The sequence below is a fragment of the Lygodium microphyllum genome, chromosome 16, assembly GCF_053477565.2.
Source record: "Lygodium microphyllum isolate KBCC chromosome 16, Lygodium_microphyllum_v1.1.10, whole genome shotgun sequence".
NCBI classification, from domain to species: Eukaryota; Viridiplantae; Streptophyta; class Polypodiopsida; order Schizaeales; family Lygodiaceae; genus Lygodium; species Lygodium microphyllum.
Genome location: NC_141150.1, coordinates 11,916,382 through 11,933,772, shown reverse-complemented (window position 1 = coordinate 11,933,772; position 17,391 = coordinate 11,916,382). Strand labels below are relative to the sequence as shown.

The 17,391-nt window shown below is 40.5% G+C and overlaps 1 pseudogene; it reads right to left on the bottom strand.

The window, feature by feature from the left end:
• Positions 1-15,365: 15,365 nt before the first annotated feature.
• LOC148022530 (chaperone protein dnaJ 10 pseudogene) lies at positions 15,366-15,833 on the bottom strand (annotated as a pseudogene).
• Between the last annotated feature and the right edge of the window lie 1,558 nt (positions 15,834-17,391).

The following is a 17,391-nucleotide window of genomic DNA, read 5'->3' as shown; positions in this document are numbered from 1 at the left end:
GATAGAACCAATGGGCCTATGAGTGCTGATAAGCAGTCTGTGTGTAGTTCTAATTTTGTTGCTAGTAAGGCTCTTGAGAGACCTTTGGTATCGGAATCGTGCTTCCAGGTGGATGTTGTTCCCTTCAGTGAAAGCATGGTTCTTATGGGAAAAAATTTACCATGTGGGCATAAACAAGTAAAGACATATTTTGTAAAGAGGATGCAAAATGCTAAAAGTCCACCTATGCTTCACAAAGGTCATAAGGATGTGAGGCCATTTGGCCATAGGGATAAGTTTGCATTGAGTTCGTTAGACCAGTGCAGCAAAGTGAGGGAATGCAAGAATATTAAGGGAAATGTGAGATGGTTTTGGAGACCCAAAATCTCCAAAAGTATGGCAAGAGTGTCGGATGCAAGGCCAAGGATCCCACTTGGATATATTTTGTTGAACCCCCAAGAGGATAAGACTGGATGTACATCTGACAATATACACTGCCTTGGGATACACCCATGTGATGTGCCTAGGCTTGAAGCTCTATCTAGTTTGGGTCGCAGCACTGATTTATGTGAAAACCCAAATAGGGGAGGTTCCAATGAGTACAAAGCTATGATTCTTTCTCCCAAAGAGCCACTCAGCCGCTTGAATGACCAGTTTATTCGGATGACAATAAATGTGGGACATGCGAGCCCATGGAGGCCGTTCATTCAGCTCATAGTGCCCAAGAAGGGATCGGCCTGATTGATGAGTTATTCGTGGAAAGGCTTGGACTTGTAGCTCTACAAAACCCTAAGATCAAAAAATACAAGATCAAGCTTTTAGCTAACTTGCATGAGTAGCATGGGGCTAGTCGACCTATGATATGCTATCCTTGGCACCCTGGGTAGTCTGATAGGGTGTGATGTATATGCCAAGGACATCAGTATTACATGGACTAAGATGGCCTATCTAGTTTTAAGCTAGGAAGGCTAGTTGCTTTGGATATTATGTCCAGATTTTGTTAGCCCAAGAGGGCCGCTCAGTTTCTTTAGAGGAAGTGCTTTATTTCATTAGGCCAAGAGGGCCAGTTGTCTGTTTAGTGTAGGTGTAGTTAATGGTTTCTTGTTTTAGTTTTGTGCTAGACAGGTTCGGAAGAAGAGATTGGAAGGAGCCTTTGTTGCGCGGGAGCTTCTCGTGGCCCTATCCAGGTGATATCTCTCCTTTATGAGTACCATGTTTTTATGCTTTATGTGTCTATCTATTTGTTGGGGGATTTTTTCTTTTCTTGTTGGGGACCAGAGTCCAAGGCATGAAGCCCCAGGTTTAGGTTACGTATGTCTGAGGGAGGTCTGAGTAGTGGTTGTCGTGTGAAGACATTGCCAAACATCAAAAGACCTGTTTTAGAAGGGAGTCCTAGTGACCCTGTTCCGCTAGCCTGCTAGGCAGCCGTTCTAGGAATTCTTGTTAGTTGTGAGGTAGTTAGAGGAGCCTGTCGAAGGAAAAATGATAATGATAAAGAGAAAAGAAACCTTGAACATCTTAAAGACAATAAATATATACAAAGGTGTGTAAAAAGGGGTTCTAACCCCCTATAAAAATAGAAATAGAAAATAAAGGAAAATTTATAAGCAGTGGTTCATCGCCTTGCGAAGGCTGGTAGGTTCCTGGGGATGAGTCAGACCCGGGGCCGGGGGCCGATGCCTTGCCTTCCTAGGGGTGGCAACTTGCTGGAAAAGAAGAAATTAAGGAAGGTTGGAGCGAAAATAAAAGTGAACGTCAGAAAAGGATTAAGTGTCGCCTTGCAAGGGCTTGGTAGGTTCGTGGGTACTGAGACAGGACCTGAGGCCGATGCCCTGTTCTCCTTGGGTCACTACGCTCAGCTCCCTCCTTTTGCCTAAGTATGAAAATAATAAAAGCCTAAAAAAAGAAAAACTATGCTAAAAGCAAATACTTCTTGATCAGGCTATAGGAGTCCTCGCCTAGTGGGAGTTCCTGGTTGTGTTGTCCTTAGTTAGGTAGGTAGTTCAGACCACCACTTAGGGCAACCTCTTTGATAGTTCTTTTTAGTTTGGCCGTGTTGGAGCAGTTGGTTAGTGACTAGCTTCGGACCGTCTATGAGATTATGCTAGGCCTACTCCTGGTGGATGTCATGCCTTGGTTTTATTAGGGGGTAGGGTGAGCATTGTGCTATGTTTTAGTGTGTATCTATTTTGTATCAGCTTGATGCTTTCTTTGGTTGTTTTGTGCAGATCTGCTATGGGATTCGATGGGCTGAGTCGCCCTATCCCTTGGTCGCCAATGAGAGCGGAGTTTTAAGCTTGGGATGTGCCAAAAATTTGCCAAAAATCTAGAATTTAGGGGAAAAATATTCAATGTCGAAGGCGGCGGCTCCAGCTAGGACAATTTTAAGCACCAAGTGAAATACGACTTTTAAAAGGCGCCCGAGCAACACTTGTTGATTTTTAATAATTTTTCAGACTGCCGTGCAGGTTGTCAGGAGTTGCCAGTCAGTGCGGGATGTAAAGTCGGACGCGCAAAAATTTACAGCACTCGAATCGGAGCTAGGACGGGGAAATGGCCACAAAAGGGGCAAGATATGAAAAGGTGGACATTTGAGAGGGCCAAAAGGGGTGCCCTTTGGGGGAATTTCAACCCCCCTTCAATTTTTGAGTTGGGGGCCATCAGAAAACGTGGAGAGAGAATGGAGGAAGAAGGCGCCATCTTCACACCGAAAAATGCGCCATGTGGAGATGGAGATCATGATTGCAGCTTGCAAATAACCCACCTAATCGATCATACCCCCGATCTTTTCCCTCTTTGCCAGTTTTATTGCCTGTCTTTGCCCGTGAAATGGCTGTGGGAATGAAGAAAACCAGATCTAATCTTTCTCTCTCCTCCCTCTCTCTCCCTTAAGAGGCTGTTCTTGTGTGTAAGAGGAAAATGAAGAATGGTGGAGGAAAGCTTGTCCGAATGAGACCGGATTGCTTCCGGATCAGTGAAGACATGAAGATTGATGATTTTGAAGGTGCTGGATATTGAATGAGGGCTGACCCGTAGTCCTGCACTAAAACCGAGATCTCGAGACACAAAGCCTAAGCGGTAATTCAATTTTTATGAAGAAAAAATGAGTTTTTATGCTATTTGGTTGATGAAATATTGTTCCCATGGGCTAATTATGCATCATGATGTTGTTTGCTATGAGTTTGATCAGTTTATGCTTTGAAAACCAGAAAATCATAAGTGATATAGCTGAAATTAGTGTTATAAAAACTCGTAAAACACGCGTTTAAGGGGTAAAATTGGGGTTTTTTCCAAAATAAATGGGGGAATATGAGGTATAACATCAATAAAACCTGAAATTTTGCTGTCAAAGAATCTAAGGGCCACAACCCACAATCAACTTTAATTTCTAGTCATTTTTTATTGAAGAAAATAGAGGAAAAATACCAAAAAATGGTGAAAAATGGGTTCTAAATGGGGAAAAATTAGGAAACGATAAAAGGAAAATTCCAAAAAATTACATAAGTGTTTGTGCAATGTATAATAAAGGTAGAGCACGAGGTTAGCCTCAGTTTACCCTTGTTTCTATGTTTCTATCCGTATTTATCACTTTCTCTATAAAGAAATACACATAAAACGACTCTTACACCTATCAACGAATGCAAAACATTAAACGGTAGGGTGAGAGGGGAGTTTGAGCATCAAAGTATAATCTTAAATCCACTCAGTGTCTCTCCTCGTCTCATTACATAAACGCTAGTATGGAAATCATGGAAAGATTGGTTTTGCACGATACACAATGTTGATTTTCTTTTGTTTGTGCACTAAACCATTCACATTATGCACTATGCATGGTTCATGGTATCGAAGAAAAATCTCCTGGACTGCATAGCAATTATTTTCTTAGGACTTTGACCCACTATTGAGAGTGTGAGGTTATCCCTTGCCGTAGGATAGAGGTTCGGTTTCCTAAGGGACTACTAAGTGAGGACACATGGTATATCTCCTGGATTTGAGAAATATAAAAGAGAGGAGTTTGTGTTCATTTGTGCTATATGTTGAGCAGCACATCAAGGGGCCAATCCCTGCGATGTAGGAGAGCTGCAGTGGGGCCACAGTGTTTCTATCGAGAAGTTGCTCCATATGTGTGTGATCGTGGCATTGCCAATGTGTATGGGTTCCTCTCTCTGAGGAGTTTAAGGAAAGAGTTGGACTATAAACTATAAATGCATAGATTAAGCTTTAGGGTAGTTTGTCCTTTAGCATTAGATTGATGCTCCTGGTCCGCGAGGCCTTGAGGGTGTTTGTGTGTCATGAGCATGAAGTCCGGCTAGTGCCATAGCCAGTGCCGGCCCATTTTAGGTCCCATCAGAGGTTCTGAATGAAGTCCTGTAGGCCCAAAGAGCTATACTCAATTTTTTATCTCAGTGCTTGGGGTGCATGTGTACTTTCTTGGTAATTATCTTACAAATCAGCCCATTTACTTTTTTGACCAAACCATTACACTGTGGGTAGTAGGGAGTGAAATGCCTGTGCTTGATTTTTAGCATTTCCATTAGCTCCCCTACTAGGTTCGCCCTAAAACCAGGACTCCGATCAGAGATAATTTCCAAAGGTGTGCCAAACCTGCAACAAATATTTTCAAACACAAATTTTCCCACTTCTTGGGCTGTGATCCTACTAGTTACTGAAGCCTCTGCCCACCTCGTCATGTAGTCCATACCCATTATGATGTATTCCTTGCCAGACTGAGTTTGTGGGAGTGGCCCTATTGCATCAATCCCCCATTTCTCAAATGGGCCATATGTAGTTATGGGATTTTGTTCCTCATGCACTAGCTTCCTTGGTCCGGCCTTTTGGCAATCGTCACAAGTACGGCACCAATGTTGCACATCTCGATGTAGACTAGGCCACACAAAACCGACATGGAGAATCTTCCTACTAGTTATTTCTTGAGCAAAATGTCTGCCACAAACCCCCTCATGGCAGCTCTTAATCACATCCATAATCTCATTTGTTGTTGGCACCCTTCTAAGCACTGCATCCTTTCCTTTGCAATACAACACATCATTTATCAAGCGGTATTTAGTGGCCTTAGTAGTAGCCAACCACCTTTTCTCACTCTTACTCATATGTGTAGGTGTCTCACCATGCTCAAGAAAATAGAGCACATCTTGTAGTTGAAACTTACTTTGAAACAAGGGAAGCTTTACTGCAATGATGCCCACCATTACCTCTTTCAATTTTTCAGCTGCTAGAGCATCTGCGTCGCCATTTTTGTGCCTTGGCACAAAATAGATTTGGGCTTTGTGTAGCTTCCCTCATTTTCACTGCTAAGTTATCATTTTTACAAGCCCAAATTCCTTTCATTTGCTTAACAATTAGCATAGAATCACCAAAAACATTAAGCCGAGTGATACCATGTGAGAGACACCACCTCAACCCTAAAAGCAACGCTTGATATTCTGCCTCATTGTTAGAATGGACATCCTCCAAGCTGATACCTTCTCCATAAAGTTTGTCACCTTCGTGACTGAACACCGCTATTCCTGCTATCGCTCTGTCTTTAATACGCTTGTAGGCCCCATCGAAGTAGAGGGCATGGGCGTTCTCTACCCGTGACGGTTCCTCAAGAGGAGGTGTCTCCTCTTTTACCTTTCCTTCTCCGTTTCCTTCTTTTGATGGCATCTATGGGTCAACAAATCAGCTAGGCAAGCTCGAGTAGAATCCTCCACCTTGAAGGTGTAATCAAACTCTTGGAATTGTATCATCCACTTAGCGATTCTGGCTGAAACATCCATGTGTTGTAAGGCATAGGGAAAATGCTCTTCTGTTGTGATCACTGTGAACGGCCTAGGGAGAAGATAAGGACGAAACTTTCTTATAGCAAGAATTAGATATAAAACCATCACCTCCACCCTCTTGTACCCTCGTTCTGAGGCTGTCATTACTCTACTAGAAAAGTAAACTGGTCTCATTAGGCCAGTTTTAGTATCCTTTTGTATTAGTGCTGCCCCTAGAGCATCGTCCCCAAAACTCGGGTTGCCAAAAAACTCTTGATCCCAACAAGGCTGTAAAATTATAGGAAGGATTCTAAGAGCCTTCTTCACCTCGTGAAAGCACCTTTCGCTTTTGTCACTTCACAAGAGCTTCTTAGAGTGGGTTAACTGTTGCAGTGGAAATACTAATTGGGAGAGGAGATGAATGAACTGCCCCATATATCACACCTTCTGAATGAAAGAGGTTAGTTGCTTCACAGAAGATGGTGATGGCACAGCCAATAGGGCCTTAACTTTGTTTGGATCTGCTTCAATGCCCCTCTCACTTATGACATGCCCTAACAAAGTTACACTGCTTTCGCGAATGCGACACTTCTCATGTTTTAACTGCCCCCCCCCATTTGTGTGAGGCAGTTGAAAGCTTCATCCACCTTCCCTAGATGTAGAGCCTTAGAACTATAAATACAAAAATCATCAATAAATACCCTGATGGATTTTCCAAAATATGGTTGGGAGACATAATTCATGAATGATGCCAGGAGGCATATTTCATGGTGGATTCCGTACCACGGTGGATTCCATGAGGTTTTACGGTGGATTCCGTAAACTTTGTTGACCGAGGCTCATACACAAAGTGGATTCTTTGTGCGAGAAGTTGATGGGGACGCCTATCCTTTTCGGGTGTTTCATTAATTTAGTGTGTACATGGGTGATTCCATAGCGGGTGATTCCGCAAAATGCATATTAAATTAATAAATGTTTATGAGTTTAGAGTGTGCACTCATAATAATTTAAGGTTAGAATTGATTTCTAACCAGTTGATTTATTTATGTAGCTGAAGACTGCTAGGAATTCACTTTTGTCGGTTTAATTGTATTATTTTACTAACGATTGTGAATGCTTCAGTTGATGTTTAGAGATAGCAGCAGTGGGGGCAGAGGAAAGCATTGGAGGATAGCGAGTATTCGATTTATTACTTATATTTTGATGGGCGCATACCTTAGGCATAGCGCCTATATTTTGTCACGCCTATTTATTGAGGAATTGGATATTTATTTATTATTTTGTATGCGCATGGGCGCACGATTATGTTATTTGTACTTGGACATTGTATTGGGCATGCCAGACTCTTTGGGCACCACCCGTTAGCTTTATTCCTATTTTGTGCTAAAGCAAACTCAAAAGCTAAAAGCTTGCTATTTTGTAATTTGGGCTATTATTTGAGCTTGAAGATGATTAATATATAAAATACATGCTTTGTGGAGCGCTCACACAAGGCATGGGGATAGATTACACCCAATTGGTCTCTTGTTCATGTCGTGCATGCTTTTTACCTTGAATTTTGTGCAAAAAGTAGAGTTCTATTGTTCTTGGGGACCTTTCGGCATTCACTATGCAAGCGTACAGCATCCGATCTGCACACCAGTTGTATCAGAGCGAAGCTGAGATCAAGAGCTTCCAATCGCTACCCATCTTGTGCGAAGGCAGAGCTCCTGGAACGAACGAGCTCTACGGTCAATCTCATCGCGAACGGTCGATATGGGTGGATTCCTGGCGATCAAGAACCTCTGTTTCCACCATCAGATCGCGAAGGACCAGCTTACAGAGACAAAGGACCACTCCTACATCCTCTTCTTCAAGTCGTCAAGAAACAGAGATAAGCCATATTTCTTGCTAAGCTTAAAAGCTTAAACCTTAAAAGTTTCAAAGCTTAGTTAATTAGAAGCTTTACTTAAGCTTTAAAAACGACTGATCACGAGGACGTGAGGACGTTCTGGGCGCCGATTTTTCTGCGGAGGTCCTCAAAATTGACGACTGGCCAAGAAGCATAAAGCTTCTTAATCCCCTAAGTCATCTAAAGTCATTCAACCACTCAAGTCTTCAAAGTCTTCCAAGTTCAATTTCTGCAAGTCTGATAAAGCAACCAAGTTTTGCAAGTCTTCATACTCTGCAAGTCACATAAGTGTGCAACTCTGCAAGTCAGACAAGTCACCTGAAGTCAAAACTGACTTCTGTTCAAAACTCATAGAAGGGCTGTTCCTGCGCAGAAACTCCGAACTACAAAGTTGTTCATTGGAAGGTACTCTTCGCATACGCAGGTTTGTTGAAGCATTTTCAGCATACGCAGAAGGATAAAACACAGATTTATCAAAGATTACAAATCCCGCAATAGCCAAAGATGAAGATTGTGAAAGCCACACACAAAAATATATAAGCCTTGTATACTCGATCTTGAGCTACGCTCATCCCGCTAACTTGATTTTGAGAGTGAGAGGTCTTTTGAGTTTTGCAGGATGACGGAACCATATATGAATGATTTAATGGCTGAAGGCGACCTACCTGAACCTATGATGGAGCAAAAGTTGGACTTAATTATGATGCAGTTGGAAGAAGAACGACGAGCTAGGCAAGCATTGCAAGTTCAATTGGCTAATTTACAAAGATCAACTACCGACAAAGAGGAACCTCAATCTGAAGATCTTATTCGACGTACCATCGACACAACTCTCGAAGCTCAATCCATCCGCAAGGAAACAAAGATAAGTAAAAGAAATTTCAAATTCCGTACTTTCAATGGCACTCGAGAGGGAAAAACTGTTCTTGCATTCATTAGTCAGTTTGATGACTACTTTCATGAGGAAACCTATGCAGAAAAAGATAAAATCAAGTGTGTCACTAATCATTTAGTGGATAGAGCATCTCTTTGGTGGACCATGGTTCGTAAAAGTATAGATTGTCCCACTACCTGGGAAATTTCAAGAAGAAGTTTATGCAGAATTTCCTTCCTCCACAATTCCATGAAAAAGACATAAAGCAATGGGACCTTCTTCAGCAACGAGATCGTGAGCCTATTCCTTAGTATACCGAATGCTTTTGGAATGCATTACTCTAGTTACGCATGCTTGAAGATGTACCTGAAGCGACACACAAGCGCAAGTATATGTCGGGGCTACTTGGGCATTACTACGCTGAAGTTAATATGTTCAAGCCTGCAACTCTTGAAGACACAATTTCATTAGCTCATGACACTGAAGACAAGCTGCGAGGAAGAGACAAGTGTCCACAGCAATTCCAAGCCAATGGTAACTATGGATTTAAGCAATTCAACTCAAATTTTAGAAGATTTAATCAAGGTCGTTTTCCTTCATCATCTTTCCGTAAAAATTGGGCAAAACCACCTATTTTACCATCCAATACCAATCAAAACCCCAGCCTATTCCACAGCCAAATCCTAATATCCCTAGACTTCTCGCCATTGCTAACAATGTAACCAAAGCCAAGCCTATAGTGTGTTATAAATGCCACCAACCTGGACATCTAGTAGCAAATTGCCATTCGAAGAAGCCACCTGTCCATATCAACTATCTTGGAGAAATGGAAGATGACGAACATGAAGAAATGCCTGATTTCACGGAAGATGAGGACGACATTACCACTCCTTCGGATACTTTACCAGGTATGCCCACTCCACATTCTTTATTGATAATGAAATGTTTAGTGCATGGAAAGGAAAATATTATTTTGCATGATGATGGTAGTACTCATGATTTTATTTCTGCAAAGCTAGTAAAAGAATTGAAGTTATAGACTGTACCTACGTATTATCGCATCAAAGCAGCATTCTTAGGCACTAGGTATAATGGTACACAGGAAGTGCATGGCTTAGAAATTAAAATTGGTGAATACACTGAAAGGAGAAATTTTCTAGTTGTACCATTACAGTCCAGTGACATTATTTTAGGTATGCCTTGGCGTCATCAGCATAACCCTGATATAGATTATTCCACAAATTCAATTAATATTCAATTTCAAGGAAAACATATTACATTGTATGGTATGCATACATCTAATGCTTTTCCACAGCTTTCGCATACTCAAGCTAAACGTGCATTACGCAAAAGTAGTAAATCTTATCTCGTTTGGGTGAATGAACTGCAAGTTAAAGAAAATCATATGCACCCTAGGCATAAAGAATTTCTTGCACATTTTAAAGACTGTTTTTCCGAAGATCTACCACCTGGTTTACCTCCTTCACGTCCAGAAGACCATAAAATAGATTTGATTCCTGGTACACAACCACCTTGCAAAGCACCATATAGGTATAACCAGATAGAGCAAAAAGAAATTCAAAGTCAAGTTGAGGAATTACTAAATAGAGGATTGATTAGACCTAGTAGTTCTCCATTTGGTGCACCTGTTCTGTTAGTAAAGAAAAAGAATAATACCTATCGTATGTGCATTGACTATCGAGCTTTAAATAAGATCACAGTAAAGAATAGGTATCCAATTTCTAGAGTTGATGTCCTTATGGATAAACTGCAAGGTTCTGCCATATTTAGTAAAATAGACCTTAAATCTGGTTATCATTAGGTGAGACTAGATAAGTCTGACATATTCAAGACTGCATTTAGGACACAATTTGGTCATTATGAATTTTTAGTGATGCATTTCGGATTGACTAATGCACCTGCTATATTTAGTAGAATGATGAACCGTATATTTTTAAAATATCAGTATTGTGTTATTGTATTCTTTGATGATATTTTGGTGTTTAGTCAAAATGAGAAAGAACATTATGAGCATTTGTCCTTGGTTTTTCAGTTATTAAAAGATAATCAACTGTATGCAAATCCGGAAAAGAGTGAGTTCTTTAAAACAGAAATTGAGTATTTAGATCATATTGTATCATCTGATGGAATTAAGGTTGACCCTAAGAAAATAGAAGCAATATTGAATTGGCTTGTACCTAAAAATGTGCATGAGTTATGATCATTCCTAGGTCTTGCTAGTTTCTATAGGAAGTTTGTGCGAAATTTTTCATTAATTGCTTTACCATTGACTAAACTTCTGAAGAAAGGTATTGCCGATAATCAACAAAAATCCTTTGACTTATTAAAACATGCAATAATCCATGCTCCTGTACTACAGTTGCCTGATTTTAATAGACCATTCTTTTTAGTAGTGACTGATGCTAGTGGATCTCGAATAGGAGCAGTACTTATGCAAGACAATCATCCCATAGCCTATTCTAGTTGTAAGCTAAAATCCTCCGAACTGAAATATTCCACATATGAAAAAGAATTATTAGCTGTGGTACAAGCCTTAAGACAGTGGAAACACTACTTAATGGGCTCTGAATTTATGATTAAGACTGATCAACAAAGTATTAGACATTTACTTAGCCAACCTCAAATATCTGACTGACATATCAAATGGGAATCCTTTATTCAGAGTTTTTATCCTATCATTCAATATCAACCCGGTAAAGAAAATGTAGTGGCTAATGCATTAAGTAGAAGACCTGCCATTCATAATATTTCTGTTATATCATTTGATTATTTGATTGCTATGAAACATACTTATCATCAGGACATTACTTTTCATGCTGATTGGAATAAATTAGTTCAAAATAACTTGATTTCTATTGATTCACTATCTTATAATGATGGATTCATGTTTTATGAAAAGAGATTATGTGTTACGGTTCCATTCAAATCTTTTGTTTTGAATGAGATTCATTGTCCTCCATATCAAGGTCATAGAGGTATCATATCTACTTTACGTATATTAACTGAAGATTTTTATTGGCCACATATGGACACTGATGTATCTAACTTTGTTTCTGAATGTTTGATTTGTCAAAGAGTTAAGAGACATCATGGTAAACAGTATGGATTACTTATGCCTTTGTCTATTCCGTCAAGACCATGGGAACAATTTTCTATGGATTTTATTACTGGTTTACCTAATACTAAATCTAACCATGATATGATTTGGACAGTAGTAGATAGGTTTAGTAAACAAGCATATTTCATTCCATGTAAGAAAACTTTAACAGCATCACATGCAGCACAATTGTTTTTTAAAACTGTTTTCACTAACCATGGATTACCAAAAGTTATTATTTCTGATCCTGATTCTAGATTTTGTAACAACTTTTGGATTACTTTGTTTGCTAACCTAGGCACAAAAATTGATTTCTCATCTGCATTTCATCCTGAAACTAATGGACAAACAGAAGCCACTAACAGTACTATACTAGATCTTTTACGTGCTTATACTATTTCTAAACCACAGACATGGGACACACATTTGGATTTATTGCAGTTTGCATATAAGAATACACCACACACATCTACAAAGAAAGCACCGTTTGAAGTGATTTATGGTTATAGATTGTCTACACCTGTTGCATCTTTGTCAAATAGAATTCAGAGTGCTAATGATATTGCTATGCTAGTATGCATAATACTATCTTTGATGAGGTTAAAGACATGATTGCCAAAGTCCAGCAATCATATACCAAATAAGCCAATAAGAAAAGACAAGCAATGAATTTCAAAGTTGATGACTTTGTTTGGTTGAGAATAGAAACACGTAGATTACAAAGTGTAGATAGACATCCAGTTGTCAAATTAGCCCCTAGATTCTATGGACCATTTAAGATCATTCACAAAATTAATGACAGTACATTTAAGTTAGAATTACCACCTCACTGGAAAATTCACAACACATTTCACATTAGTTTATTAAGACCATTTAGAGGCCAATTACCTGTACACCCTGTTTATGAAAACCCACCTTTGTTAGAGGAAGAGACTGAAATACTTGAACCTGAAGCTATCATAGACACTGACTTTCTGACCACTAGAACTGGCCGAAGATATTCTAGATATCTAGTCAAATTTAAAAACCATCCTGTAGAAGAAGCACAATGGATGCACGCTAGAGACTTAAATGCTTTCCCCACTCTGCTAGCTCCACATTGAGCTAATAGCAATTGAGGTCAATTGCTATCCCACCCCAGGGGTATGATGCCAGGAGGCATATTTCACGGTGGATTCCGTGCCACGGTGGATTCCGTAAACTTTGTTGGCCGGGGCTCATACACAAAGTGGATTCTTTGTGTGAGAAGTTGATGGGGACGCCTATCCTTTTCGGGCGTTTCATTAATTTAGTGTGTACATGGGTGATTCCATAGCGGGTGATTCCGCAAAATGCATATTAAATTAATAAACGTTTATGAGTTTAGAGTGCACACTCGTAATAAATTAAGGTTAGGATTGATTTCTAACCAATTGATTTATTTATGTAGCTGAAGACTGCTAGGTATTCACTTTTTTCGATTTAATTGTATTATTTTACTAACGATTGTGAATGCTTCAGTTGATGTGTAGAGATAGCAGCAGTGGTGGAGGAAAGCATTGGAGGATAGCGAGTATTCGATTTATTACTTATATTTTGATGGGTGCATACCTTAGGCATGGCACCTATATTTTGTCACGCCTATTTATTGAGGCGTTGGATATTTATTTATTATTTTGTATGCGCATGGACGCACGATTATGTTATTTGTACTTGGACATTGTATTGGGCATGCCAGACTCTTTGGGCACCGCCGTTAGCTTTATTCCTATTTTGTGCTAAAGCAAACTCAAAAGCTAAAAGCTTGCTATTTTTTTAATTTGGCTATTATTTAAGCTTGAAGATAATTAATACATAAAATACATGCTTTGTGGAGCGCTCACACAAGGCATGGGGGGAGATTGTACCCAATTTGTCTCTTGTTCATGTCGTGCATGCTTTTTACCTTGAATTTTGTGCAAAAAGTAGAGTTCTATTGGACCTTCCGGCATTCACTACGCAAGCGTACAGCATCCGATCTGCACACCAATGAATCACTGGAAGGTAGCTGGGGCATTTGTTAATCCAAATGGCATTACTTTATAAGCAAAACAGCCCCAAGGTGTAATGAAGATGGTATTCTGTTGATCCTCCTCAGCTATTCGAATCTGGAAATAACCTGAATACCCATCACAAACAGTGTATCTCTCATGCCCGGCCACCTCATTGAGTATTTCATCCTGAAAGGGAAGAGGAAAGTGATCTCTCTTTGTTGCAGCATTTAGCGGCTTGTAGTCCACACAAATCCTCCATTTTCCATTATTCTTGGGTGTTACCACTACAGGTGAAACCCACTCTGAGTCCCCTATTGTATAGATGAAGCCTGCCTTCAAAATTCGTTGCACCTCAGTGAGTAGAGCATTTTGTTGAACTACTCCCAACCGTCGTAGTCGCTGCACCACTGGCCTTACTCCCTCTTTTAGATTAATGTGATGTTATACTAGTTTCACACCTGTGATGTGTTCATAATGAGAAATAAAAAGCACAGAGTGTTTTATTACCACTTCCATGTAGGCCGCCTTCTCCTCAACTGATAGATCCTTAGCCAACATTTTTTCTAACCCCTCCTTCTCAACCTTTGGAAGATGCTGCGGAATTTCACTACTAGAAGGCCCTTTTAATGTAATCCCCATCACTTCTAGAGAGCTTTCTTCCTCCTCATTAGAAGAGTCTCCCTCTATCATAGATGACCAACCCTTGCTGGAACTCCATTCATCAACGGTGGTCTCTAACACAAGATCCTCATGTCGGCCCTCCTTCATGTTGTAGATAGTGCCCTTCCATTTTTTTTGCAGCCCCTTTTGTGGCCTTAGCTCTAAAGCCCCTATCTCCCAATCTTGTCTGGCTTTCATTCCCATTAGCCATGGTTTCCCGAGAATGAGCGGATAGCCATCCCCCTTCACTGGCATCACATACATGTCAAGCTCCAATTGCACTCCACACACCTTTACCTTGACTTTCTTTATAACTCCCAAACAATTTACTACTACATTGTTAGCCATTTTGGCCCCAAATTTAACAGTTTCATTTACCTCTAATCCCAAACGATGCATCAACTTTTCCATCATGACACAAATCTCTGCACCTCCATCCACATATGTCTTTGACACTCTCTGCCCATTGATTTCGGCTTCCACTAGAGGCACAATATCTTTCATCTTTCTAGCCTGGATTGCATTCACATGTCTATTCTTCATGGGTCTAATGCTTACCATCTTTGACCATTGTTGCCGCACTGTTGGAGATAGATGTAGTAATTGTGGCCATGAAATTTTTGACCCTTGATCCCTCACATCAGCAAGCAAATCATAAGCTCTAGTACCTTTACCCAGGGAAAAATCATCTGGCTCAATGTGTCCGCTGTCGTATTGATGTGCATTCGAGGTGTGAAAACCACTCAAAAGTTGTGTGTGTGATTTGATACTTTGTACATACTTAGTCGTTAAGTTTGCTCTTTCATTCTATGCGAAAAATATAGTGAAGAGGGTTTGGAGCAAGAGGAATTAATCAACAATGCTCTGGTTGACATGTATGCTAAATGTGACGTAGAAGAACAGGGAGTTTTTGATAGATTGGTAACTTGAGATGCAATCTCATGGGCTACACTTATTTCAAGATATGCCGATTATGGGCTTTGTGAGGAAGTACTAAATTATTTCCAAGAGATGCAAATTGAAGTACATTGGTGGATATGTATGCCAAATGTGGGAGCTTTCTTGATGTTCAGTACACCTCTTGTCTATTATTGACGAACAATTCTAACTTCTTCTCCAAAATTTCCACAAGTTTCATTTCCCTCTCTTTTTGTACCTCCTTCATCTTCTCTTGAGCTCTGACTAGATCATCTGTTCCTAAATCTATAGATGCCATAGTTGCCATTGCCGGCTGGCCAATGTACTCCTCAAAGAGTTCGCTGCCAAACAGCATTCCAAACACAGCTGTAGGGTCCAACATGCTTTCCTTGGAAAGAGAAGATTTTCCATATCTGTCATAAGTTTCTCTTTGTTGAGGATCACTCAATACTTGATATGCCTCTCCTAACAACTGAAAATTCGAAGCAGCTTGAGGATCATTTGGATTTTTCTCCGGATACACCCTTCTTGTCTTGTCGTAGTAAGCCTTCTTGATGGCAGCAGGGTTCGCATCAGGGCTTACGCCTAGGATATCATAGAACTTGGTCTCCTTCACCATATCCCCACTCGCAGACCAGAAAGGGCCACTGACACCATACTCCCATGCAACATTAGAGCTTTGCAAAATAGTATCTGATCTCTGTGATGAATGGCTAACCAAGAATTATGGGATAAGAGCATGAATCCTGCACAAAGAAATGAAAATCCTCCTCTACATCACCAATAGAAACCCTGACACTAGGATAGGCAGCATACAAATCACCTATAGTGTTATTGGCGGCTCTCATACGCCACCCATGCTCTACATCCATAGGCCATCTGTTACTCTCATAAACTCCACGAACTATGAGATTAATCTCTGAATCATGATCCACCAATGCAACATAAGGAACCTGTTTCTCTCCAATCTTTACGATCGTCTCTGTAGTTGTCCTAGCCCAATGGCTCCGCGAAAAGTGACTACGTGGTATCAAGACAGGCTCATCAATTTCAGCATAATGCATAGGCTGAACCCTCTTCTCTACCTACGGAAAAACAGAAGCATTCTCAACCATAACCTCATCCTCATCCTCATCCAACTCCCCAATCAAAACTCCATGTGTATCAGTGGTAGACAATGCATGTCTTTTCCTCTTCAGGACCTCCTGAAACTGATCCTGAAACTCTCTTTTCGAGATGCCCAAAATCTCAGAAATAGTGAAAGTCACCTCACTACCAAGTATCTTGTCATTAAAGATTTTCTTCATGTCTGTAGATGTCTCAATATCAGACATCAATCTAAGCCCTGGCTGCTTTCTCTCTCTAGGCTCTTGCCTCTTTTCTCTCTTTTGAGCATCTTCCATCTGTCGATCTGGCCCTGGTCTTGAAGACGATCCTACAATAGGTGGAGTAACAAACTCACCCCCTCTAGTCTTTTTAGCTGCACTTGGATTTTCTTCATCCCTCTTACGCTTCTCCTCAACAAGTGCATCAGCTCCATGAGACTTATCCAAATAAGCATAAATAGAGTGCCTGTCAACAGGCGAGTCCCAACCTGTCTCTGATCTGATGCTAGAGCCTGCACTAGTCAAAAAAGTTTGCTGAATTTTTCCCTTGTTTGCTGTCTCCATAGCATAAGTCTATAGTGCTGACTGAGTCTCTGATCCCTTCTCAATCTGGACTCCATATGTAGAAGCATCACCTCTAGCTGTCACATAAGAAGTACGCACAGCCATGTCATCCACTAACTTCTTCATTCCACCTTTACCAAAGTTGATAGCAAGTGGAGCTCCTGTCTCAGTCAACCAAATCTTACCATCTTGTCCCCAATATACCAAATTCTTCCTCCTTGCATCCTGAAAAGATTCACAATCCCTGCAATGCTGATGGTCCGTACTATCACACCAAATACATCTCCGATCTCTCCTAGGTGCACTAGGAGCACTCCTAGGTGCAGTAGGAGCACTAGATGAAGTAGAAGGCGCAGTCGAAGCAAACTGCTCTTTCAACTTTCCCACCAACTCCGCTTGAACTGACTCCAGTGTCAAATCTGTTATGCCTTTGATTATGTCATCAAGAGAGGTAGGCACTGATGGAGCGGATGGTTTTGGAGCAGAAGGTGTAGGCATCGGTCGTGG